The 26,757-nt window shown below is 41.9% G+C and overlaps 1 protein-coding gene and 4 long non-coding RNA genes across 7 annotated transcripts in view; 4 read left to right on the plus strand and 1 right to left on the minus strand.

Moving 5' to 3' along the window:
- LOC114154497 (tetratricopeptide repeat protein 28) overlaps positions 1-26,757 on the minus strand; it is a 236,403-nt gene that overhangs the window by 91,049 nt on the left and 118,597 nt on the right. The window lies entirely within an intron of this gene.
- Positions 14,394-14,764, plus strand: LOC114154498 (uncharacterized). Its single transcript, XR_003597569.1, has 3 exons — positions 14,394-14,518; positions 14,573-14,672; positions 14,744-14,764. It is a non-coding gene; the product is annotated as an uncharacterized LOC114154498 (long non-coding RNA).
- LOC114154500 (uncharacterized) lies at positions 16,736-17,107 on the plus strand. The gene is made up of 3 exons (XR_003597570.1): positions 16,736-16,861; positions 16,916-17,015; positions 17,087-17,107. It is a non-coding gene; the product is annotated as an uncharacterized LOC114154500 (long non-coding RNA).
- Positions 19,079-19,450, plus strand: LOC114154501 (uncharacterized). Its single transcript, XR_003597571.1, has 3 exons — positions 19,079-19,204; positions 19,259-19,358; positions 19,430-19,450. It is a non-coding gene; the product is annotated as an uncharacterized LOC114154501 (long non-coding RNA).
- Positions 21,422-21,793, plus strand: LOC114154502 (uncharacterized). The gene is made up of 3 exons (XR_003597572.1): positions 21,422-21,547; positions 21,602-21,701; positions 21,773-21,793. It is a non-coding gene; the product is annotated as an uncharacterized LOC114154502 (long non-coding RNA).

Here is a 26,757-nt window from a genome sequence, read left to right on the forward strand (position 1 = left end):
CGAAATCATTTCATTGTAGCTCAGCCAGTAGGTTTAGGATTTTCTTCCACCCACCTTGCTATCAGCTCTCGCTACCTTTCCTGTTGCTGCTGAAGAAAAGCATCCCCACCGCATGCTGCTGCCACCAACATGGTGTGTACATTCACGGAGCTGTGAAGTGTTATTTTCCACCAGATGACGTTTCGAATGTTTGCCAAACTATTCAGGTGTTTTTCTCATTAGACCAGAGCAACCTCTTCCACATGTTTACTGAATCCCCCCACATGGCCCGAGGCAAACAACAAATTGGACTTCTTAAGTATTTCTTCCAACAATAAATTTGTTTGTGCCACTATTCCATAAAAGCCAGATTTATTGAAAAACTAAAAATGTCCCACTGGCAGAGCAGCAGTGGACTTTGGCAGGTCCTATTTAAAAATTGGGTGACTTCTAAAAGCTGCATGTTGCAATGAATTTTATTTTGGGTATCAGAGTAAAGAAAATGAAACAAAAATGCATGCCACAATTCAGCTTTTCTTGTATTTGGAAACTAAATGAAAACCATGTCTCCCCTCACGCCACATATATGGACTACCTTGTATTTATCCACATATAATTCTAAATTAAATGCAATGCAAAGACTTTATATAGCTCCAGAAACCACATCCATTTGTACACAATTGACTGTGACAGGATGTAGTTGTAAAAGTCAAACAACTGGCAGCCGTAACAGAATGGTCCTTCAAAAAGACAAAAATTAGACAGATTTGTCATTCAATCATTTATTTATAAAGCTGAGAAACACACATAAACTGTCACAAACTGCATGCAGCTTGTGTCAGATTATTTCTTTTCATAAGAGAATAAAGTGTTTTGGAACATTTAGCAGAGTGAAACCTAAAACAGATGCCGTCTCTGAGATCTAAAGCCCCCATCAATAAGTTTCCTTTTTATGTCTGTTTGGACTCCCGAGAGAAAAATAATTAGGTTCCGTGCAGACGTGTAATTCAAAATATTTTTATATTTGAGGCTTGATCATACAATAATCCAAGTAAGTTGTTAAATCTGACTCTGGTCCAGTTTAGCATTAACCACAAAGACTTAAAGAACTCGACTCAACTCAGTATTCATGATCCAAACCACAAACTCCTCCAAGGAAAAAGGCAAACTGAGCACTTCTGAGATAAAAGTCGTAGATGCGACTGTTCTGAGAGACAACTGCGGCTACAAAGCATGGGAAAAAGGAAGAAATAAAGACTATTTAGGGAAGCTGTCATCTTTAGAAACATTTTGGTGTTTTCATGTGTGTGTTTATGCAAGAGGAGCTGCAGCCCCGGCTGCCACTTGACCATATCCTGAGTGAGTAGGCAGTCATTCCACTCACAGCCTCCAAAAGTGACACTAAGGCTAATTTGCCATTAGCATCTAAGAGGCCTTTTCATTAGTCTTTCCGAGCCTCTCTACTAGAACCACTACGAACCGAGAAATAAGGGGGGGATTAAAGAAAATGAGACATGACATTGAATTTATAGAGACCAGTAATTAATTTCGCTTCCGTCTGAGCCGCACACAGACTACAAATCACTCTCCGTACCCCTCTGCCCACGTCCCTTCACTTGCAACGCAACTTCACTAAAAATGACGAGGACAGAGATTAAATTCAAAGCATTAACCTTTGTTCTAACATTGTTATTATATGACGGGGACCGCAGGCCCGGGTACCTGCTCAATATTAATTGCATTTTGAAACGGTGGAGTTTGGGCATGATGCGCCGGTGAGAACTGAGCGCTCCCGCAAAACATTTTGCCCAAGGGAAAAGAAGACATTTAAAAGCACTTCTCTCGTTGATTAGATTTACCCTACAAAATGCCCTGCCCTCCTGTGATTCCCTTAAGGGCCCCGATGGAAGTGACTAGGAACAGAAGTAGAGAAAAAAGATGGATAAAATAAAGCTTTCCTTCAATCAAAAAAGTAGCATCAACTACTAGCATCATTGTACCTCTTGTGCTAGCATCTATGTCCTCTAAATTTGGTAGATTAAGAACTAAAATAAAGTAAAACCAAGCACAAATAAATAAAAAATAAACAAACATGGTCAGAAATGACAACATTAATGTTCCCGAGGGCCTTATAAGGGATTTTTGTCATTAATCTCCTGCTTCCTTTAAAGGACATCATGTGACTAAAGAATAATAAGCACACTATACCCCTAGCCTTATAATCCAATAAGTCAATTTAACAGAGAGGATTCATCTAAAAAAAAAAAAAAATTACATCACAGAGGCTTAATGCTAATGAAATGCACTCATGCCACAGAGAGAAGCTCAAGGGAAACAGATAAATTTAAGTTCAAGCCTCAAAGGGACAGTTCAGAATTTATTAGGCGAGGTTCTGTTAAAAACATTACAGAGGGTCCATATCTTACCCGCAGCACATAACTCTCATAGCACCTTCATTTAATGTAAATCCAGATTACGGCAGAGTGCGACAGAGATGAGTTTGCTGCTTTTGGCCGTGAGGCCCTACAAGTGAAGTGAGAACAAGATTTTACTCCTACATGTGTTTTTTTCCCCTCTCAATTCATGCTTAACAGGATCTTTTCTAAAAACACAGCAGCGTCCGCTCAGAGCCGCTGCTTAAGTAATTACTGCAGCGTCTAGCTCTAAGCTGTACACACAGACAAACTGGGTGAAAGGGACTGATAAAGAGGAGGCAAAAAAGAGCGAGTACGGAACGGATCAACTTTGCCTCGTCAACATTCAGCAGAGATGAAACTTAAATGACATAAATGACTGCTTAATCTTTCAGCCACAAACAGGAAGCCCTACTACAATCCCCTATTGGTACTTTTCTCACAACACACGCGTGCCTTCGTATCTGCTACACATGACATCCACAAACCAAGACTTTTTATCATGTATTTTGCCTAAATTTCAATATGGACTAAAACCTTACTCTATCTTTCCTTTATTTTTAATTTTAAAAAAAGGATCAAAGTGCTGATGTCACAGAAAAGTGGATCCAGCAGGAAGACTTGTCATTCTAACCCGTGGGTAAATTCACAGAGGACTAACACGCATGTCCATTTGCACATGTGTGTTAATGAGTGTGTAGAAGCTACAAAATACTTAAGAATGAGCGAGGATAAAAGCTTTTCTTCTGACTTGAACATTTTAATATTTCATGAATGCTTGTTTGATGTAGTTTTAAATATTCATGTTTTTATGCTTTGGAGGAAGAGGGGAAATGATGCAAAAAATCTTTCCTAATATACTGTGATGCACACTGCGGGGAACCAACGCTCACGCCTACACACACGCACTCACACAAAAACAGCTCACGCGCACTTCTGCATGTGCTCTGTTTCGCACTAACAAGACACTTACAATGAAGCATGGACACATTTCTTCCAGTGACAGCTCTGTTGTTCACAATAAGGCTCACAGTTGGTGCAGCTGAACAGAAAGTTTACAAGATTAAGATTGCGAGTTTGGCACAACACCAGCTGTTTCAGGCTCTTTCTATGTATTAGCAGATTAATGTCTCGGCATATGTCCTTGCCCCTTCCTTAGGCTCCTCTTCAGCACACCATAACCCCAGGGGTGTCCCTGGCCCCAGGGAACATGTCTGTGTTTGCACTTGTCTGTCCCCGTTCAAGCTTTGGGCCTAACAGGCTTAAAAGAAGAAATTCAATATCTCGACTAGTGATGTTGTTACTTTAAATGACTGCAAAAATAAAAACACGAGCAGGACAGGCGTGTGGCTTAGTTTAATGTGAGTGAGATTTACTGTTTGTAGGAAGTTATTATACTCTCTTAAAAAAGGATGACTTTTGTTTCTCCCACTGAAAACTCTCAGAAACAGAGGCAACTGAAAAAAATGTAAATAAAAAAAATATATATATATATATATATATATATATATATATACATATCTGTACTATTGGCTGTACTATTGGATGTACAGTTCCAGTGAGAGGTTTTTTATATCGACAGGAATACAAACCCTTTCAATAAATTCGAATATTATTGAAAAGCCCGTTTGGTTTAGAAACTTTATCACTAAGTGAAATGTGGATGTTTGAAAGCCTTTATTAATGTTAATTATGATGATTCTTCATTTACAGCTAATGTGTGTTTAATACCTGCTTAAAGATTGTGATTTTCAAAAAGCATTTTAACCTGACAAAACTCATAGGGATGTATATGCTAATTTATTGAATAATAAATATTATGGCATTTAGGGATTTTCAAAGTTTAGTTGAATCATTTTGTTTCCAAGGAGGATTGATGAATATCAAGATTAATGTCCCCATGGGCTGAGAGGACGCCAACCAGAAAAGACCCAACTGATCCAAAATCAACATTTTCATGCACGACTAACATTTTCAGTGCTTCACATTAACAAGCTGAGTGTTTCTAAAGAAAAGCTTAATAATAAAATGAGACAACTGTATGGCTACATTGAGCTATTTGGCCACAACTACAAGAAAATGTGTATGGAGGATCAAAGCTAAGGCTTACATGCTTAAGTAAAACTGTCAAGCACAGTGGTTGTAGCATCATGACGTGGGGCTATTCATTGCCAGTGGTGCTGGGCGGGGGGGTCAAAAATTAATACGAAGGACTACCTCAAAATTTATCAACAACATACTTGGTGGAAAGTTGTACATAGATGTGGATTTCAATAGAAAAATTATCTCAAAACACATCAAAACAGTATCCATTATCCAGCAAGAATCATAGCAGAAACTTATTGTTTGCTATGAAAAGTGTGCTTGTAAATTGCTAAAGGACATGCAGCAGAGCATAAATGTAAATAAAAATAAACAAAGTAAAAGCCCAAAAACTACAACCTGGAGAAGTAAAGTTAGATTTTAGCTATTGGACAGGTGTCTTACACATCTGTAGGAGAGAAAATGTTCCCCCCTGCTGATGCTGACTGTCATTTAACTGTTTCAAAGATAAATTCCTGTCAGATCTAGTTGTTCCGCCTGTTTCCCTTTGATCTCTTACTCTTTTTTTGTCAAAGAACAAACTCTCGAACCAGTTTATGAATACTGATTATCACAGACAAGGTTTCTAAATTCACAGGCCTGTAATGCTCATCCATGCTTCTCAAAAAAATCACTAATACCTTTCACACAAAAGCAGCTGTTCCTTTGTAGCCTACAGCTTTGTGCCACTTGCTGTGCCCTGATCGGTGATCAGCAATAATAAAGATACACTTGAATGTAGAAATCAATGCAAGCCTTGTAACCTTGTCCAAGAGCGCACCACACCGTTCACTGCTGTGGTGTTCAGGGCACACCAGCTGCAGAAGGTTTCTAATCACCAACAGGGCAAGTGGTTCTCAAACACTCCTTTTGAGCCGAGCACCTACCGCCAACAAAAAGAACCCAAATCAGCAGGCTGCAAATACACTGCACACACAAAAATACAAACTGAAGATGGATATGTCGATATCCCCACAGAAAACCACCTATAGGTCTCCAACAAACAAGTTCTTGAAATCAGCTTTGGAGTCTGGCTGGAATGCCAAGATAATATTAGAACCAACAGCACCAAGGGATAGATTGTTGCATTTTCCCTTCTGTTTCCTTTCTCCTTTACGGCATCTCCTTTACATCTTAATCTAAAATTGTCCAGTTTTTCAGTATTAGTTTAGAACATTTGGTTCAAGCCTTATTGAATTTAACCAGGTTTTTTCTCAGAACCATCTCAATTCTTAATGGCACAGCAGCATCAGACGGTCATCACCTGCAAAATCAATTATGCAAACCCCCTGTTCACTACGTCCAAAAGGTTCTTTTGAATCAAAATCTGGTGACTGTGGAGGCCATTAAAGTACAATGGGCTCATTATCATCTTCTAGAAACCAGCTTGAGGTTATCCTGCCTCAAGCAGTGAAGTAGTGGGTATGATGAATAATGAACATAGCAATCAACAACACTCTGCACATTTACCGTGTAAATTAGATCCACAGAAGTGGTCTGAACTGTTGATACAAGGCAGCGTGCATCTATTTTTTGTGGTTTTATACCAATTTCTGCTCCTACCACTTTATTGTAGCTGAAATGGTTCTGATGGGTTGTTTATTTTTGAGCTACTGTTGCCTCTAAATCCTCTCAAAACGGTCTGGCAATTCCCCTCTGACCCCAGACATCAGAAAGGCATTTCTGTCCATAGAAACAAAGCTGATTAGATATTGCCTCTTTTTAAGGCCATTCTATGTATTGGAAATTGTAGTAGATCAGCAGCTTTTGAAATAAGATCAGCTCATCTTCATCAAGAACCAAGACAGGTTGAAAGTCCCTAAGTGCCTCTCTCTTCCCCATTCTGATGCTCAGTTTGAACTTTAACTAGTTGTCTTCACCATGTCTAGATGCCTGAATGATGGCTTAGATATTCATGTTATCCAGTAATTGCACAGGCGCATCTAAAGAACTGGGCAATGAGTGTACTTGCAATTATACTTTTACGATCAAAAGCTGACTCACAGGATTTACCAAAGATCAGCTGCTTAATTTAGCATTCACAGATAGATGTTGATCATGGTAAATTAGCTTGAAGATCTGCTGCCAAAAGAAAAATGAAATACAGACTGATTTGGACACGCAACTATACAAAAAACATATTAAACCTCTATTTAATATCACATTTCTATGCATCTCAACACAACTCCTTAGGTATAGCTCTTTATTTTCTATTAGGAAAGAGGTCTAAGATCTATACGTGCTGACCCAAGGCACTACAATTGCTGCCTTGGGTCAAACATAAACCTTTAACCCCTGAGGTCACACAGAGAAGCATGATACAGCTGCCTGTCTATTACCATCTACCCAATCTAATAAGACTGAGCCCTAAACCAGCAAACAGCACTGACCCGCATCGATCAAGTGTGTCCGTCGGAGTGTGTGTGTTGCATCTTTCAGGAAAAAACATTGACAAACCAGTTTTTCCTCCCACTGAGTGAGCCTTTTCTTTATTAATACAGCTAGTCGATGAAAAATGCTGCTTTTTCTCAGCATTTTGTTCCTAACCAAAATGCTGACTGCACTGGCTTCGGCAGAAGAGCCTTACTTAACCTCATTATTTATTAGTGCTATAACCCAAATCAAAGGTGCATGTTAAATACCTGTGCAAGTCAAACTGAGGTCCCTCACAATCTGCATTCAGGTAGTGGTAGTAAAATATTTATGATCCATTGATGTATCTCTCCTAATGGGCGCTGCAGACTCTGTTGACTGCTGTTCCATCCAAAGCCCTTAATGAGGCCATTACATTAGATGGCTTTAATGAGAGCAAATTAATTATTCTTTGTGGAGCTGGCAATTGAAGGGTAAATGTTTCATTATTTAGTGAGTGGCAGCAATGAAATCTAGGTAAACTCCAGGTGGCCTGGAAGAGATTTCAGTGGGAGAGTCTCTCAAGACTGCGAGGAATCGATTAGCCGGCTCACATCAAACTGGCAGGCAGCGCAGGACTTTAGATTGGAAAAGGTCATAGTCCGGTATGTGGAATCAATGCTGACCACTCTGTATTCACCGTGTCTCACATTATCTGACTGAAGGATGGTTTAATGTTTACTAAAAACAATTACCAAAAGACAAAGAGAACCTTCAACAAAAGAAAAAAAAGGTCAGGGCTTGCAACGCGCATCTATTGTGGCAGTAAAAGTGAAGCACAAGGGAAAAAGCTAATATTGTTTATTCATCAGCAGATGAAACGGCACAATGGCGGCAAACCGTGGCACCATGCGGTGACATGCTGTCACAATGCACTGTTTGGCAGAAGAAATTCAATTTTCTTTCTGCTCCATGCATGTCTGCCATAACAGACCGTTTTCACAAAGGAAACAGACCAATAGAAAGTGATAAACCAGCGAATAAAATCACGAAATGCCTGCAGCTCATTCCCAGCACGTTAATCCCAATGTTGGAAAAGTCATGTCACACTGCCGCCGTGATTTATAGCTCGATTTGTCACATGGATGCGGCTTGCATACTTGCATTCCTATTAACATCTTAAAGAGCCCTTAGATGAGTGGCTGAGAGGTTCAGGGTGCTAAACAGATTTCCATGCCCCTCTCGACTAGATCCTTGGCTTCACTCAGCACACGATCCCTGCAGCCACAAGGGTTGACTCTCAATTAAAGTAGGCATTAATTACTTAAAGGAGCTTTAATCAATCAAGGGCAGATGGTGAACCTGAACAAGAGAGCAGCCATCAGGCTGCAGGAGGGCCTTCGAAACCACCCAGACTGAAAGGTGGACATAAAAATCTAATACAAAAACCAGAGAATGTATTTCTTTTCCTGCCATTGCGTCAAAATCTCTAATCTTTAATATTTATTTTAAAATGCTGTCCAAATCTTTTTGTTTGATTAGTTTGCAAATTTAGACACTTTGCCCATTCTTCTTCGCAAAACAGCTAAATCTATTGAATGTATTCAGAGCGTCTGTGAACTAATGTTATCAAGCCTGCCACAGATTCTTGGATCTATTTTCTGCACTTTGACTGGACCACTCTTGCACAGGAAGTTGCTTTGGTCTAAACCAGGGGTCTCAAACTCCAGTCCTCGAGGGCCAATGTCCTGCAGTTTTTAGATGTGCTACAGGTACAAAACACTGGAATGAAATGGCTTAATTACCTCCTCCTTGTGTAGATCAGTTCTCCGAGCCTTGCTAATGACCTAATTATTCTATTCAGGTGTGATGCAGCAGAGGCACATCTAAAAGTTGCAGGACAGCGGCCCTCAAGGACTGGAGTTTGAGACCCCTGGTCTAAGTCATTCTTTTGCAGCTCTGAATGAATGTTTAACTGTGAGGATTTAGGTTTATGTGCTGTTTTTTGGTTACCTGTGTCTGTGTGTTTTGATTATTCCCAGCTGTGTCTCATGTTCCCTGATTACTCCTTGTGTATCTAACCTCACCTGTGTCCCCTGCTCCCTATCGGATCCTTGTCGTGGTTTGTCGTGAGTCGTGTCTCGACACCCTGCCTCTGTTCCATTCGTGTATGTTATTCCAGTTGCTACCAGTGTCTGAGCTCCTGGCCTTTTGCTCACCTGCCTGGACTTTGTATTCTTTATGGATCACCATTAAATATTCATTTTTGCACTACAACCTGAGTCCCACCACGTGATCCTCATGACTAATCAACCTAATTCATGACAGAAACCTTTTAAATCTTAAGACATAATCGTTCATAAATAACCAACATAGCTTTAGATAAACTACAAATACAGGTGGTTATTGCATTCTTTTTAAAAATAAAAGACTTCCTTTGTACCATAAAATGCAGAGCTCTTTGTATTTTCGATTTGTACCTTTCACACGAGGCCTTCAGAGAATGATTGTATTTATATTGTGATTAAAGTGAATAGAGATATAAACTCTGTTCACTAATTGTGTAGCTTCTGAAGGCAATGAGTTGAATTTGATTTTATCCAGCAACTGTCAGAGCGAAGGGTCAATGATATAAATACCACTGGCAATTTACTGATTTTAATATGTAGGGAAAAAAAGATTGAAAACCATGTATATTTTTTATTTCACTTCACAATTATGCAATACAAATAAAATACCAACAAAATACAATGAAGTTTGTGGCTGTTACATGACAAAATGCGAAGTTCCAGAGGTAAAAATAAGTATGTGTAGCTTTACAGAGACAGAAAGGGAGACTACCTGATCCAGGTTCTGCACTCAGTTGGCCCGAGGACCATGTCATCCATCTCTATTTGTATTCCCTTAATTGGCTCTGACGGTGAACTCAAGCATGGCTGAAAGAAAATGTTCCTCTGTTAAAAACTGGCTAAGAAACAAATGCTCAATATAAGACCCAATCGCCATGACAGCTCCAACTGACTCGGTCCTACCAACTCTTCAAAGAGTCACACTCATGTAGTCACTTTGCAGCAGGAGATGTGCGTTTTACATCAAATTGTAATGTCCACAATATTTTTGGTCTGGAAAGTAAATAAAGATCTTCAGATTTCTGCGGCTGTTGCTTTTGTTGTTTGTCACTGAAGATGCCAAAGTGAGAAACAAAGTCCACCAAGTCGTTACCCTCTCCGAGTGTCACACACAGTAGGCAAGGCACTTTGCCAGAGTCAGCACTTCATTAGAGCCCTGTGGCTTGAGTGGAAAGTTGCCTCTTCAAACAAGAGTCAGCAGCAGGCTGACCGGCAGCATGGCTTCTCCAGAGGAGCCCTGCAATACTTCAAACGAGTCGCAGTCAGCCATCGAGGTCTAATGAAAGCATTGCATGGGCTCCGCCTGCTTTTGATTCCACTATATTCATGATAGAATAAAGGCAGGCTTAATCATTGTTAAGGCAGCGAGAGGCTGGGAAGAGAGCAGGGCAAGGAAAGACTATGGTAATATGGTCCAGAGGGTGAGACAAAAACATCAAGTAGGTGGACAGAAGGCAAGGAGAGAGCACAAGGAGGAGAAAAAAGTTAGCACATGAAGGATGCACAGGGAGGCCTCTTGTTATTCCTTCCTCGTCAACTGTACACGTCTTCCTCCATCCCAGCTATCAGAGCTCTTTATTGTGAATGACCTATTTCTCCTTCCCTTCTTTCCAGAACAGCATCTGTATACTGGTGCTGTTGTGGCTGCAGCTCCCACAGCTCTGCCATCATGCTTGTGCACACAGAGATCTCCCAGGTGATTATCAGATAAATGCACTTTAATTCACAACACATGCAGCTGAGGTTTATATATAGACTCGCTAATTCCCCTCTGGCCACAATGCAATATGAACTCCATGCTGTACCAATTTAAGTGTGTGATGACTCCCGCGCGGACAGGCTCCACTACTTATCATATATATGACAAAGCGGGGCCAGAGAAAAAACACCAGAAGCTGACATATGTAGGATTATGAGAGGAGCAGTTTGGCTTTATCAATGATTAATGACGAGAGGAGTTTCCTGTGGAGAGTTATTGGTCAATCTCAGATGCAGTTGAGCTGAACAGTGTTTCCAAGAGATGCACAGAGAAATGACAGGCCCTGAAAAAGACCAGCTGGGCAAAAAGTCAGAAATAAGATTTTATTTTTTTTTTTTTTTGCTTCTTCCTGGTCACTTAATGCACCACGATGAAACTCCACCAGGTCACGACAACAAGGCTACTCTGCAGTGTGGATGTTGTTACTGGCGGAATCAAGAATTACAGGTATGGATTTTCATTATCAGCATAAGTTGCTTCAAAAACAGACAGGTGAAGCACAACCAGTGTAAGAAGTTATTTAATCTTTTTACCGAGTCATGTCAACTATTCATTCAGGCCTCTATGGAAAAGGTTATTTTATATTTGTACAGGTTTGATACATTTATACCCAACCTTTTCAGGAACAAAAAGGTTCCGTTGACTGCATGTTTTCAAATCTTACCTCCAAGATTCACCTGTTCACCGATTTCTCTGTGGACCAAACTCCAATCACTTACAGAAATCTACCTGATCGCAATTTTTTTTAGAGCATATATGTAAGATATTCTAAAGAAAATGCAACTTGGGAAACTGATGAATGCTAGTTGATACACTATTAGCTTGCGTTTGCACAGCTCTACCATATTTTTTATTTGGCAGCTATTGGCTCCACCACCAAAAGGGGTTGCAACAAGACTGCTTCTGTTGTGCTCATTAATGCACATCAAGGTATATTTGGTGTTTGAACTCAAAGTAGTCAGTTATATGCATTTTGTCGAGTGTTTGTCAAGTTTAGGTATTCGTAGGTGGCTGTGGTCCCATACCGTTGGGGCCCACTGCATGATAGAAACCTTTACAGAAGTGGTTAGCATGTTCTAGGAAAAACAAACAGGGATTCCTGCTTCCCCCCGGCCTCTCCTTGGTGGTACCACCGAGAAAATCTGCAACAAATTTTGGATTTGTGTGTCTTTAGTCATTTCACAGCAGACATGCACACGAAGAAAAACGGAAAATGTTCAGTTCTCCACATCGCAGCTAATGCACATTTTTATCAACAAGTACTTTTTCATTTGGACTGAAATCCTGACAGCCAGCTCCCATAGGAAGACTAATTGGACTAGCGCTACAGAAAAGGAGGTATCTGCCTCTGATAACATTGCACTGCCCTACAACACATCTGCACGGTCTTTGTGTTTGCTCATTAAAACGGCAAGTTCTCTCAGCGTACATTGGCCATCACTGTGCATCATTAATTGTGCCCACCTGCTTATAACGATCACTACATTCTTTTTCCCTGGCTTTGATATCTGTCTCCATGGATACTCAATGGCGTGTCCAGAGATAAGATCAACTCAGCAGGGTGCCTTACCTACCTGTAGACAGTTTATATATGATGAAAGCGCACATCTAAAACTCCTCTGGCAAATGCTCTCGACATAAGAGTAATCTCCCGCCTGAAATCACACATGTGAAAATACACACACACGCGCACGCCGGCACATTAAGCCAAAATAAAAACACTTGCTCGAAGCTATGAGTCATACTGTGGATGCCAACAATCAATGGGGCTCGCCGCACCCAGCTGGCTGTAGCAGCGGAATGTATTAATTTTCTCATTTGGAAACAAATATAAACTGCAAATAGATTAATGGTGTTTGATCAACTTGGCGGAGCAATGCCAATTAGTATGCATGGATGGGGAGAGGCAGGATGTTTCATTTTATGTGCTGTTCTAAAAGCTTTCGGCAGCTACTATAAATGGCTAGGTTAAAATGAGAAGACATGACTACCCACCTTTCTGCTTTTTCTCTCTTTTTTTCCCCCCCAAAGGCATAGTTTCAAAGGCGGAGAAGAGGAAGGGGTTTATGAAGGGGTAACAGTGGGAAAAAAAGACGGAAGGGGAAAAACTAACTGAGACCATAGTTTGCTTGGGACCATGATGGGGGGGGGGTTTGCCCTCCTTTTCATACAACACTGAGTTTGGGCAATTACTAGTGACAGCAGTTTGCACCACGACAGGGAAAAGATTGATCCGGACAAGCAAGACTCTGTTTGCTTTGTTAAAAGTAATTAATCACTGCGGCCACAGAGGACTGCTGCCTTGAGAGCTACAACAATTCTACCGAGTGAGTCAGCATGACCGTGTGTGCATACGCGTGTCCCGGCATACATTTCTGGACACAGGTCAGGAGAAGTCAGAGATGAAGAATGGGGCAGGATGGTGGAGAAAACCTAAGGAAAACCAACACTGGCAGATGGAGGAGGAAAGAGGGAGGAAAGAGATGAACATTAACATGGCGACCATTCATCCTTATGCATGCACTCATGAGAACCAGAAATGCAATCCATCATAAGAGCCCTATATACACTTACTGAGTACAGAAAGGGGAATCGTGGCTTAGGGAGGTAAAGTCAGGAGAAAATACAGATGGGTCCTTATCATCATGTTATCTAGTTCTGGCTTTAAAAGGAAAATTACACATTTTTATCTATGTGCAGATGAAAAAAAAACTGAGAATTTTTGCACTGTATGTCAAACTATTCCTGTTTTATATCAGTTAGGATCACTAAAGTGATTTCTATATGCTAAATGGCAACTTCAGAGAGAGATGATAATCTGAGATTTTAATAATTTTTTCTACATTTCTTTTAAACATTTCAGAAAGGGCCCAAAGGTTGATATCAAGGCAGAACGTTATTGAGAACTGAATCAACATCTCAAGACTTCAGCCTGGAGAGCAAATGGTTTTTCCAAATGAACAGTGGCTTTAGTTACACCATAGAATTAGTTACAAAGTGGCTTAAGGACAAAGTTCATGTTTGGGTGTGTCCATCACAAACCCTCTATCTCAGTCCCACTGAAGGTTTATAAGCAGAGAAGAACAGATATTTGCGAGCAAAATTACCTATAAACATGACCCAGATATATTGGTTCTGTCAGGAGAAATGGGCCAAACTATTGTGAGAAGCTTCTGGAAGGACATCCAAACATTTGATCTGAGACATATAGGGACCATGTACTAGAGCAGTGGTCCTCAAATGGGGGTACGTGTACCCCTGGGGGTACGTGGAGGTACTGCAGAGGGTACGTGAAGCTTTTCAAAATATCTTTAAAAAATCAGTAGGCTCCTCATAATAAGTCTTGGGAAAAATTATTTTGTGAAAAGTTCGATAAAATATAAATGTGTGTTCATGCACTGAATTTTATATTCAGTATTTAGTTTCAATATCCTTTAAAATAAAACGGTTTGACTGGTTTTATACCTTCCTGGTGGTCACCGTCTTCTGTTTTTCTTTTTTGTTTAACCATGCAATGTTTGCAATATGGATGTATTTGTCAGGTTCACTGATATAAGTTGTTTGGCTTTAATAAATCAGACAGTGATTTTACAACACTGTACCCCTTTTTAATTCCAAAAATGTTTTGCCCGTGTCAGGGGGTACTTGACTAAAAATATATTTTTAAGGGAGTACATCACTGAAAAAAGTTTGAGAACCACTGCCCTAGAGCAACGCATGGAAGGAGCAGAGAGTAGAAACGGTACAAAGGTACTCAACTTTTTCTACTACTTTTACACGACTTCACAGGCCCTCGCATACAGGTGCTGGTACGAGGGCTTTCACAGGCCAGGGCCTTCACATGCCTTCGCATCCAGGTGGCGGTTCGAGGGCCTTCACAGGCCAGGTCCTTGAAGGATCCCTGGCCTTCACAGGCCCTCGCGTCCACGTGGCGGTGCAAGGGCCTTCACAGGCCAGGTCCATGAAGGATCCCTGGCCTTCACAGTCCCCTCGCGTCCACGTGGCAGTCGAGGGCCTTCACAGGTCAGGTCATTCAAGGATCCCTGGCCTTCACAGGCCCTCGCGTCCACGTTCGGTGCGAGGGCCTTCACAGGCCAGGTCCATGAAGGATCCCAGGCCTTCACAGGCCCTCGCGTCCACGTTCGGTGCGAGGGCCTTCACAGGCCAGGTCCTTGAAGGATCCCTGGCCTTCACAGGCCCTCGCGTCCACGTTCGGTGCGAGGGCCTTCACAGGCCAGGTCCTTGAAGGATCCCAGGCCTTCACAGGCCCTCGCGTCCACGTTCGGTGCGAGGGCCTTCACAGGCCTTCACATTACCACGTGGTCGTCTTATTCAAGCACTTCTGAAGGAACAGCCTACGATGTCATCGATGACATCACGTTCGTTTTGTCGGTCTGATGTCATCAGTGACAGTCAGGGACGGATGTGATGTCATCGATGACATCGCAGGCTGTTACCTCAGAAAAAATGTTTTTTATACCTATGTTACATGTCTCAGCTGTATTGAAACAGTTGTAACAATTGATGTTTGTTTTGTTTTGTCTCTTCTTCTCCTTTCTTCCGAGTGGGAAGCCTGTAAACAAGAACAGCTTTAGCGAACGAAGAACGACCGCCGTTTTCTTCCCCAAACTCTGTCTGTTTTATTACAAATTGTCAAAATCATGAAATCATGCAATCATACATTGAACATTCCTTTGTGCATTCATGTCCATGTGTCCTTCCGTTGCTCCAAAACAACCATATTCCATCTACTTCAATAAACAACATCAGCCCACACCAGCTGTGACAGCATCCATGGGCCAAATCAAAACAATTCAACAATCGATTTAAATCTTACAGATTTACATAAAAAGAAAACTATTCCTCAAGTTCAGTGAAATTGTAAGGCTACTAATTTCTTTGAATTGTAATAACTCTGAAAAATGTAATCATATTATTAGTTCTATAATTTAATATGGGCATATTTAGAGGACTAGATCTAGCTTAAGCTAGTACAGTAGAATCAATTACAGGGTAGTAGGGGACAAGTGGTAATGTCTATAATAAATGTTTGAAACTGATGAGAACTGATTTCCGGTACATGTAACAGAGTAACTTTAACACTTCCTATCAAAAGATAACACAACCCGTCAGGATACCACCGAAATCTTAACAAGGTTGGGTCGGAGAGTGTATCGAAGTTTAGATACATGTAGCAAACTTCTATAACGGCTGTTTTACAACCGTTATAGCTACAAACCGTAATTATGAAACAAAATCACTCTTTTTCCCTTGAACGTCTAAACACGTCTAGCAAGTAATTACGAAATCAGCACCGAATGAACTTGTAAATTTACATTTTAGCGGGGACAGTTTCCACCAGCTTCACACTACTAACCTGTAAACAAGAACAGCTTTAGCGAACGAAGAACGACCGCCATCTTTTTCCCCAAACTCTGTCTGAGGCGCAAGGGGGAAAGGGGCGGGGCTCCTCACTCTAGGTCTCCTGGTGAAACGCTGTCTATAATTTGGCTCTAACAAAACTGGAAACATCAGTATGAGACCTGAAAGAGCGTAGGGACACCCTAGAGCAGTGGTCCTCAAATGGGGGTACGTGTACCCCTGGGGGTACGTGGAGGTACTGCAGAGGGTACGTGAAGCTTTTCAAAATATCTTTAAAAAATCAGTAGGCTCCTCATAATAAGTCTTGGGAAAAATTATTTTGTGAAAAGTTCGATAAAATATAAATGTGTGTTCATGCACTGAATTTTATATTCAGTATTTAGTTTCAATATCCTTTAAAATAAAACGGTTTGACTGGTTTTATACCTTCCTGGTGGTCACCGTCTTCTGTTTTTCTTTTTTGTTTAACCATGCAATGTTTGCAATATGGATGTATTTGTCAGGTTCACTGATATAAGTTGTTTGGCTTTAATAAATCAGACAGTGATTTTACAGCACTGTACCCCTTTTTAATTCCAAAAATGTTTTGCCCGTGTCAGGGGGTACTTGACTAAAAATATATTTTTAAGGGAGTACATCACTGAAAAAAGTTTGAGAACCACTGCCCTAGAGCAACGCATGGAAGGAGCAGAGAGTAGAAACGGTACAAAGGTACTCAACTTTTTCTACTACTTTTACACGACTTCACAGGCCCTCGCATACAGGTGCTGGTACGAGGGCTTTCACAGGCCAGGGCCTTCACATGCCTTCGCATCCAGGTGGCGGTTCGAGGGCCTTCACAGGCCAGGTCCTTGAAGGATCCCTGGCCTTCACAGGCCCTCGCGTCCACGTGGCGGTGCAAGGGCCTTCACAGGCCAGGTCCATGAAGGATCCCTGGCCTTCACAGTCCCCTCGCGTCCACGTGGCAGTCGAGGGCCTTCACAGGTCAGGTCATTCAAGGATCCCTGGCCTTCACAGGCCCTCGCGTCCACGTTCGGTGCGAGGGCCTTCACAGGCCAGGTCCATGAAGGATCCCAGGCCTTCACAGGCCCTCGCGTCCACGTTCGGTGCGAGGGCCTTCACAGGCCAGGTCCTTGAAGGATCCCTGGCCTTCACAGGCCCTCGCGTCCACGTTCGGTGCGAGGGCCTTCACAGGCCAGGTCCTTGAAGGATCCCAGGCCTTCACAGGCCCTCGCGTCCACGTTCGGTGCGAGGGCCTTCACAGGCCTTCACATTACCACGTGGTCGTCTTATTCAAGCACTTCTGAAGGAACAGCCTACGATGTCATCGATGACATCACGTTCGTTTTGTCGGTCTGATGTCATCAGTGACAGTCAGGGACGGATGTGATGTCATCGATGACATCGCAGGCTGTTACCTCAGAAAAAATGTTTTTTATACCTATGTTACATGTCTCAGCTGTATTGAAACAGTTGTAACAATTGATGTTTGTTTTGTTTTGTCTCTTCTTCTCCTTTCTTCCGAGTGGGAAGCCTGTAAACAAGAACAGCTTTAGCGAACGAAGAACGACCGCCGTTTTCTTCCCCAAACTCTGTCTGTTTTATTACAAATTGTCAAAATCATGAAATCATGCAATCATACATTGAACATTCCTTTGTGCATTCATGTCCATGTGTCCTTCCGTTGCTCCAAAACAACCATATTCCATCTACTTCAATAAACAACATCAGCCCACACCAGCTGTGACAGCATCCATGGGCCAAATCAAAACAATTCAACAATCGATTTAAATCTTACAGATTTACATAAAAAGAAAACTATTCCTCAAGTTCAGTGAAATTGTAAGGCTACTAATTTCTTTGAATTGTAATAACTCTGAAAAATGTAATCATATTATTAGTTCTATAATTTAATATGGGCATATTTAGAGGACTAGATCTAGCTTAAGCTAGTACAGTAGAATCAATTACAGGGTAGTAGGGGACAAGTGGTAATGTCTATAATAAATGTTTGAAACTGATGAGAACTGATTTCCGGTACATGTAACAGAGTAACTTTAACACTTCCTATCAAAAGATAACACAACCCGTCAGGATACCACCGAAATCTTAACAAGGTTGGGTCGGAGAGTGTATCGAAGTTTAGATACATGTAGCAAACTTCTATAACGGCTGTTTTACAACCGTTATAGCTACAAACCGTAATTATGAAACAAAATCACTCTTTTTCCCTTGAACGTCTAAACACGTCTAGCAAGTAATTACGAAATCAGCACCGAATGAACTTGTAAATTTACATTTTAGCGGGGACAGTTTCCACCAGCTTCACACTACTAACCTGTAAACAAGAACAGCTTTAGCGAACGAAGAACGACCGCCATCTTTTTCCCCAAACTCTGTCTGAGGCGCAAGGGGGAAAGGGGCGGGGCTCCTCACTCTAGGTCTCCTGGTGAAACGCTGTCTATAATTTGGCTCTAACAAAACTGGAAACATCAGTATGAGACCTGAAAGAGCGTAGGGACACCCTAGAGCAGTGGTCCTCAAATGGGGGTACGTGTACCCCTGGGGGTACGTGGAGGTACTGCAGAGGGTACGTGAAGCTTTTCAAAATATCTTTAAAAAATCAGTAGGCTCCTCATAATAAGTCTTGGGAAAAATTATTTTGTGAAAAGTTCGATAAAATATAAATGTGTGTTCATGCACTGAATTTTATATTCAGTATTTAGTTTCAATATCCTTTAAAATAAAACGGTTTGACTGGTTTTATACCTTCCTGGTGGTCACCGTCTTCTGTTTTTCTTTTTTGTTTAACCATGCAATGTTTGCAATATGGATGTATTTGTCAGGTTCACTGATATAAGTTGTTTGGCTTTAATAAATCAGACAGTGATTTTACAACACTGTACCCCTTTTTAATTCCAAAAATGTTTTGCCCGTGTCAGGGGGTACTTGACTAAAAATATATTTTTAAGGGAGTACATCACTGAAAAAAGTTTGAGAACCACTGCCCTAGAGCAACGCATGGAAGGAGCAGAGAGTAGAAACGGTACAAAGGTACTCAACTTTTTCTACTACTTTTACACGACTTCACAGGCCCTCGCATACAGGTGCTGGTACGAGGGCTTTCACAGGCCAGGGCCTTCACATGCCTTCGCATCCAGGTGGCGGTTCGAGGGCCTTCACAGGCCAGGTCCTTGAAGGATCCCTGGCCTTCACAGGCCCTCGCGTCCACGTGGCGGTGCAAGGGCCTTCACAGGCCAGGTCCATGAAGGATCCCTGGCCTTCACAGTCCCCTCGCGTCCACGTGGCAGTCGAGGGCCTTCACAGGTCAGGTCATTCAAGGATCCCTGGCCTTCACAGGCCCTCGCGTCCACGTTCGGTGCGAGGGCCTTCACAGGCCAGGTCCATGAAGGATCCCAGGCCTTCACAGGCCCTCGCGTCCACGTTCGGTGCGAGGGCCTTCACAGGCCAGGTCCTTGAAGGATCCCTGGCCTTCACAGGCCCTCGCGTCCACGTTCGGTGCGAGGGCCTTCACAGGCCAGGTCCTTGAAGGATCCCAGGCCTTCACAGGCCCTCGCGTCCACGTTCGGTGCGAGGGCCTTCACAGGCCTTCACATTACCACGTGGTCGTCTTATTCAAGCACTTCTGAAGGAACAGCCTACGATGTCATCGATGACATCACGTTCGTTTTGTCGGTCTGATGTCATCAGTGACAGTCAGGGACGGATGTGATGTCATCGATGACATCGCAGGCTGTTACCTCAGAAAAAATGTTTTTTATACCTATGTTACATGTCTCAGCTGTATTGAAACAGTTGTAACAATTGATGTTTGTTTTGTTTTGTCTCTTCTTCTCCTTTCTTCCGAGTGGGAAGCCTGTAAACAAGAACAGCTTTAGCGAACGAAGAACGACCGCCGTTTTCTTCCCCAAACTCTGTCTGTTTTATTACAAATTGTCAAAATCATGAAATCATGCAATCATACATTGAACATTCCTTTGTGCATTCATGTCCATGTGTCCTTCCGTTGCTCCAAAACAACCATATTCCATCTACTTCAATAAACAACATCAGCCCACACCAGCTGTGACAGCATCCATGGGCCAAATCAAAACAATTCAACAATCGATTTAAATCTTACAGATTTACATAAAAAGAAAACTATTCCTCAAGTTCAGTGAAATTGTAAGGCTACTAATTTCTTTGAATTGTAATAACTCTGAAAAATGTAATCATATTATTAGTTCTATAATTTAATATGGGCATATTTAGAGGACTAGATCTAGCTTAAGCTAGTACAGTAGAATCAATTACAGGGTAGTAGGGGACAAGTGGTAATGTCTATAATAAATGTTTGAAACTGATGAGAACTGATTTCCGGTACATGTAACAGAGTAACTTTAACACTTCCTATCAAAAGATAACACAACCCGTCAGGATACCACCGAAATCTTAACAAGGTTGGGTCGGAGAGTGTATCGAAGTTTAGATACATGTAGCAAACTTCTATAACGGCTGTTTTACAACCGTTATAGCTACAAACCGTAATTATGAAACAAAATCACTCTTTTTCCCTTGAACGTCTAAACACGTCTAGCAAGTAATTACGAAATCAGCACCGAATGAACTTGTAAATTTACATTTTAGCGGGGACAGTTTCCACCAGCTTCACACTACTAACCTGTAAACAAGAACAGCTTTAGCGAACGAAGAACGACCGCCATCTTTTTCCCCAAACTCTGTCTGAGGCGCAAGGGGGAAAGGGGCGGGGCTCCTCACTCTAGGTCTCCTGGTGAAACGCTGTCTATAATTTGGCTCTAACAAAACTGGAAACATCAGTATGAGACCTGAAAGAGCGTAGGGACACCCTAGAGCAGTGGTCCTCAAATGGGGGTACGTGTACCCCTGGGGGTACGTGGAGGTACTGCAGAGGGTACGTGAAGCTTTTCAAAATATCTTTAAAAAATCAGTAGGCTCCTCATAATAAGTCTTGGGAAAAATTATTTTGTGAAAAGTTCGATAAAATATAAATGTGTGTTCATGCACTGAATTTTATATTCAGTATTTAGTTTCAATATCCTTTAAAATAAAACGGTTTGACTGGTTTTATACCTTCCTGGTGGTCACCGTCTTCTGTTTTTCTTTTTTGTTTAACCATGCAATGTTTGCAATATGGATGTATTTGTCAGGTTCACTGATATAAGTTGTTTGGCTTTAATAAATCAGACAGTGATTTTACAGCACTGTACCCCTTTTTAATTCCAAAAATGTTTTGCCCGTGTCAGGGGGTACTTGACTAAAAATATATTTTTAAGGGAGTACATCACTGAAAAAAGTTTGAGAACCACTGCCCTAGAGCAACGCATGGAAGGAGCAGAGAGTAGAAACGGTACAAAGGTACTCAACTTTTTCTACTACTTTTACACGACTTCACAGGCCCTCGCATACAGGTGCTGGTACGAGGGCTTTCACAGGCCAGGGCCTTCACATGCCTTCGCATCCAGGTGGCGGTTCGAGGGCCTTCACAGGCCAGGTCCTTGAAGGATCCCTGGCCTTCACAGGCCCTCGCGTCCACGTGGCGGTGCAAGGGCCTTCACAGGCCAGGTCCATGAAGGATCCCTGGCCTTCACAGTCCCCTCGCGTCCACGTGGCAGTCGAGGGCCTTCACAGGTCAGGTCATTCAAGGATCCCTGGCCTTCACAGGCCCTCGCGTCCACGTTCGGTGCGAGGGCCTTCACAGGCCAGGTCCATGAAGGATCCCAGGCCTTCACAGGCCCTCGCGTCCACGTTCGGTGCGAGGGCCTTCACAGGCCAGGTCCTTGAAGGATCCCTGGCCTTCACAGGCCCTCGCGTCCACGTTCGGTGCGAGGGCCTTCACAGGCCAGGTCCTTGAAGGATCCCAGGCCTTCACAGGCCCTCGCGTCCACGTTCGGTGCGAGGGCCTTCACAGGCCTTCACATTACCACGTGGTCGTCTTATTCAAGCACTTCTGAAGGAACAGCCTACGATGTCATCGATGACATCACGTTCGTTTTGTCGGTCTGATGTCATCAGTGACAGTCAGGGACGGATGTGATGTCATCGATGACATCGCAGGCTGTTACCTCAGAAAAAATGTTTTTTATACCTATGTTACATGTCTCAGCTGTATTGAAACAGTTGTAACAATTGATGTTTGTTTTGTTTTGTCTCTTCTTCTCCTTTCTTCCGAGTGGGAAGCCTGTAAACAAGAACAGCTTTAGCGAACGAAGAACGACCGCCGTTTTCTTCCCCAAACTCTGTCTGTTTTATTACAAATTGTCAAAATCATGAAATCATGCAATCATACATTGAACATTCCTTTGTGCATTCATGTCCATGTGTCCTTCCGTTGCTCCAAAACAACCATATTCCATCTACTTCAATAAACAACATCAGCCCACACCAGCTGTGACAGCATCCATGGGCCAAATCAAAACAATTCAACAATCGATTTAAATCTTACAGATTTACATAAAAAGAAAACTATTCCTCAAGTTCAGTGAAATTGTAAGGCTACTAATTTCTTTGAATTGTAATAACTCTGAAAAATGTAATCATATTATTAGTTCTATAATTTAATATGGGCATATTTAGAGGACTAGATCTAGCTTAAGCTAGTACAGTAGAATCAATTACAGGGTAGTAGGGGACAAGTGGTAATGTCTATAATAAATGTTTGAAACTGATGAGAACTGATTTCCGGTACATGTAACAGAGTAACTTTAACACTTCCTATCAAAAGATAACACAACCCATCAGGATACCACCGAAATCTTAATAAGGTTGGGTCGGAGAGTGTATCGAAGTTTAGATACATGTAGCAAACTTCTATAACGGCTGTTTTACAACCGTTATAGCTACAAACCGTAATTATGAAACAAAATCACTCTTTTTCCCTTGAACGTCTAAACACGTCTAGCAAGTAATTACGAAATCAGCACCGAATGAACTTGTAAATTTACATTTTAGCGGGGACAGTTTCCACCAGCTTCACACTACTAACCTGTAAACAAGAACAGCTTTAGCGAACGAAGAACGACCGCCATCTTTTTCCCCAAACTCTGTCTGAGGCGCAAGGGGGAAAGGGGCGGGGCTCCTCACTCTAGGTCTCCTGGTGAAACGCTGTCTATAATTTGGCTCTAACAAAACTGGAAACATCAGTATGAGACCTGAAAGAGCGTAGGGACACCCTAGAGCAGTGGTCCTCAAATGGGGGTACGTGGAGGTACTGCAGGGGGTACGTGAAGCTTTTCAAAATATCTTTAAAAAATCAGTAGGCTCCTCATAATAAGTCTTGGGAAAAATTATTTTGTGAAAAGTTCGATAAAATATAAATGTGTGTTCATGCACTGAATTTTATATTCAGTATTTAGTTTCAATATCCTTTAAAATAAAACGGTTTGACTGGTTTTATACCTTCCTGGTGGTCACCGTCTTCTGTTTTTCTTTTTTGTTTAACCATGCAATGTCTGCAATATGGATGTATTTGTCAGGTTCACTGATATAAGTTGTTTGGCTTTAATAAATCAGACAGTGATTTTACAGCACTGTACCCCTTTTTAATTCCAAAAATGTTTTGCCCGTGTCAGGGGGTACTTGACTAAAAATATATTTTTAAGGGGGTACATCACTGAAAAAAGTTTGAGAACCACTGTACTAGAGCATCAATCAGAAAATATGAAAAGATGCATTGTATCAGACGTTAGTTTAAATATATTGAATCTACAGACAAATATGTCAGTTTTTATACCTGCAGACATCTTCCTGCTATATTTGATTCCAGTGACAGATAAGTCACAGATAAGATACAGTATGTTACATTATACCTGCTGGACAGCTGTCAGAACAAACTGAACATAATTTATCTTCTTTTAACTGTGTACATCACTGAAGCATGTCGCAAAAAACAACAGCAACACAAAAGAAGACGAAGTTAAAATCTTGTAAGTCCCTATAGGTAACATGAACTGCCCTGAAGCTGTCAGTGCTGTGAACCACAGTCCCACCTCCCCACCCTCCAAACTGCAGTGATAACAGCAGCAGGAGCCCAGAGCCACAGAGACACAACTCTGATCAATAACACGACAAACACACAACACTCAGGACCACAGAGGGGGGCCAGAGATCTCGCTGCGTCTCAGGAGTCTTGAGGGAATGGGTGTCACCGGGTGACGGGAAAATTAGATGTGAAAACGTGAGGGTAGCTGAGGAGAAAGGATGAAGGGGTGGGGCAGGAGAAAACAGAGGGTGTTCTTTAGAGTCATATTTCTAACCATAAGAGAGAGGGAGAGGGGTTGAGTTAGAAGGGCAGCAGCTGCAGCGCTGAATGGCCATGCGCAGAGAAAGCTCTCATTGAAGTGTTGGCTGTGCAGCCGCGGGCTTGGGCTCTAATAGAAACAGAAACCAGGGACCCTTCAGTGTCAGAGCCACGGCTGAGCTGAATACTAAATCCCTCCTCTCTTGTGCTAATGATCACCCCAAGCATGGAGCGGGAGTGCAACACTCGTTTGCAAATGAACATCAGGAAACCTGCAATTTCAAATTAGCACATTGTCCGAGCCCGCTGATCTACACTCGCAGCCTTGCCGTGCGAAACCTGGAGGACACCCATTTGGTCAGTAAAGACACAAACTCAGCATTTCCTCACAATAACAATTAGCCTAAGCAGCCTAAGCAGCAGTGGCGGTGTTATTTGAAATGGGCGTGGTGTGACAAATCCAAAAAAAATAAAGAGAGAGAGAGGGAAAGCCCAGCAACCCCACCATCCTACTTCTTACTTCCATATGACTGAGGTGGGGGAATCAGCAGGTTAGCCCTGAAGCCATGACTCCAGTTGATGTAGCCACTGCTACCATCATCATTTAGAGCCAGAAGCCCCCTGTGAAAAATCCCAGACCATAACTTACGTTTGAGTGCACCCTCTGGGCTTCCAACTAATACTAAGGATACCATTTCACAATTTACCATCAGATGGCTCTCTGTGAATTTTATTTAACAATAATGTTCATTTAAGAGCATGATACTCACTGGTTGGCTTCTTTCAGCCCATAACTAGATGGCACTTCACTTTTCTGTAAAGTATGTTTCTCCACATCCTTGCGCAAAAGAAAAAGAAAAAAAAATGTTGCCACAGCACATATTTTCTAACACCCATTCCCTTGAATCATTTATCAAGTTGTGGCATTAAGATAACATCCTGCTCTTACTCATCTCCTGGTGCTCCTCTATGAATAAACTTCCTAATATCAGCCAGAGATGGCTCATTATGTTGACCTATCACGTTAGGCTTCTTTTAAAGTGTTTTTTCTCTTGGGTAAAAAGGGGAAAAAAAGTCCACTGCTCCTGCTTTCAATGCTGCTAGATTAAGCATCCTGTTTTAACCCTCTTTCAGCTGCTTTTTTCTCCCCCCAGAGCTTGCAGAGATGAAGAGAGCTTTGGAGTGTTCAGAGAGAATTTCATTCAACCTGTCGTGCTTCATGTTGCCCCAAGGGTATCCCCCCCCCACCCCGTCAGGGGTCTGAAAGCTAAACAACCTCGAGAAGAGGGCCAGGGAGCCCACTCATCTACTGTACAAACATGGTAAGCACAGACAGGATGGAGCAGCTGGCTGTTTACAAGGCTAAGCAAACACATAGATCACTCCTGATAATGACTCACCAAATCTCATGGACTCAAAATGACTTATTTTTAGAATCGGAGCTAAAATCGCGACTCCGTAACTGTGTGACTCGCAGTCCCTGCTTTAAGGTTGTTTCTTCAGGATTCCTACATGTATTTCAACTTGAGATTCCAGATTTATGCAGAGTTTTTGGTCTTCACTGGCAATTTATTTGTGTAAGTTTCTAAACCAGTGAAGCTATGCATTTTAAAACTGGAAAAAAAAAAAAAAAATAACAGCACAGGAAGAAAAATGGACGGCCACACAGATGAATAGTGAAAGGAATGGATGAACAAGCAGATGGAGGGCCAGATATAACTTTTTAATGTTGTATTAGGGAATAAGACCTGGACACAAATATATTTTCCATACTCCAGACTTTTCCACATTGGCTACAAGTTCAGTTTAATCTTAGATTATTCATGCTTCTGGCAGATATGGATATGAAATTAGTTTTATTCAATTAAGAACTTTGTTTCTGATAGAAAATCAAAAGAAGTGTTTAGTTTTTGTAACTGTTTTATAAAAGATAGAAATAAATAATTTGCAAATTCTACATTTTACATTATACCTAAATTATTACTGGAAAAAAAATTGCTAGCTTTACAGCAATCAGACTCTTCTTGAGTAACCTTTTGAATCTTTCCACTAATATTCTGATGATCTATGTGATGATGAGCTCCTACTCTTGGAGGCTGAAAAGCCTCTCTGCCATCACCCTAATCTTCAGCTCTTTCTGCAGATCATCTGTCAGATCCAATTTGAGCTTGTCTGTAAGACATAGTTATAATTGCTGGACTTAAACGTCAAATATAAAGCCCATCCTGAAGCAATGTTAAAAAGCAATAGCCATTCTAATGCAAACAACACAAAAAAGATGTGATATCATAACTGTGTAACTGGTGTGAACCTTTGTGTTTTTTTCCCCCTCACATGCTTTGATACGTGGCCATTTTTCTGCCCAATTATGTGATGCGCCTC

Source organism: Xiphophorus couchianus, chromosome 12 (genome assembly GCF_001444195.1).
Source record: "Xiphophorus couchianus chromosome 12, X_couchianus-1.0, whole genome shotgun sequence".
In the NCBI taxonomy this organism is placed as follows: domain Eukaryota; kingdom Metazoa; phylum Chordata; class Actinopteri; order Cyprinodontiformes; family Poeciliidae; genus Xiphophorus; species Xiphophorus couchianus.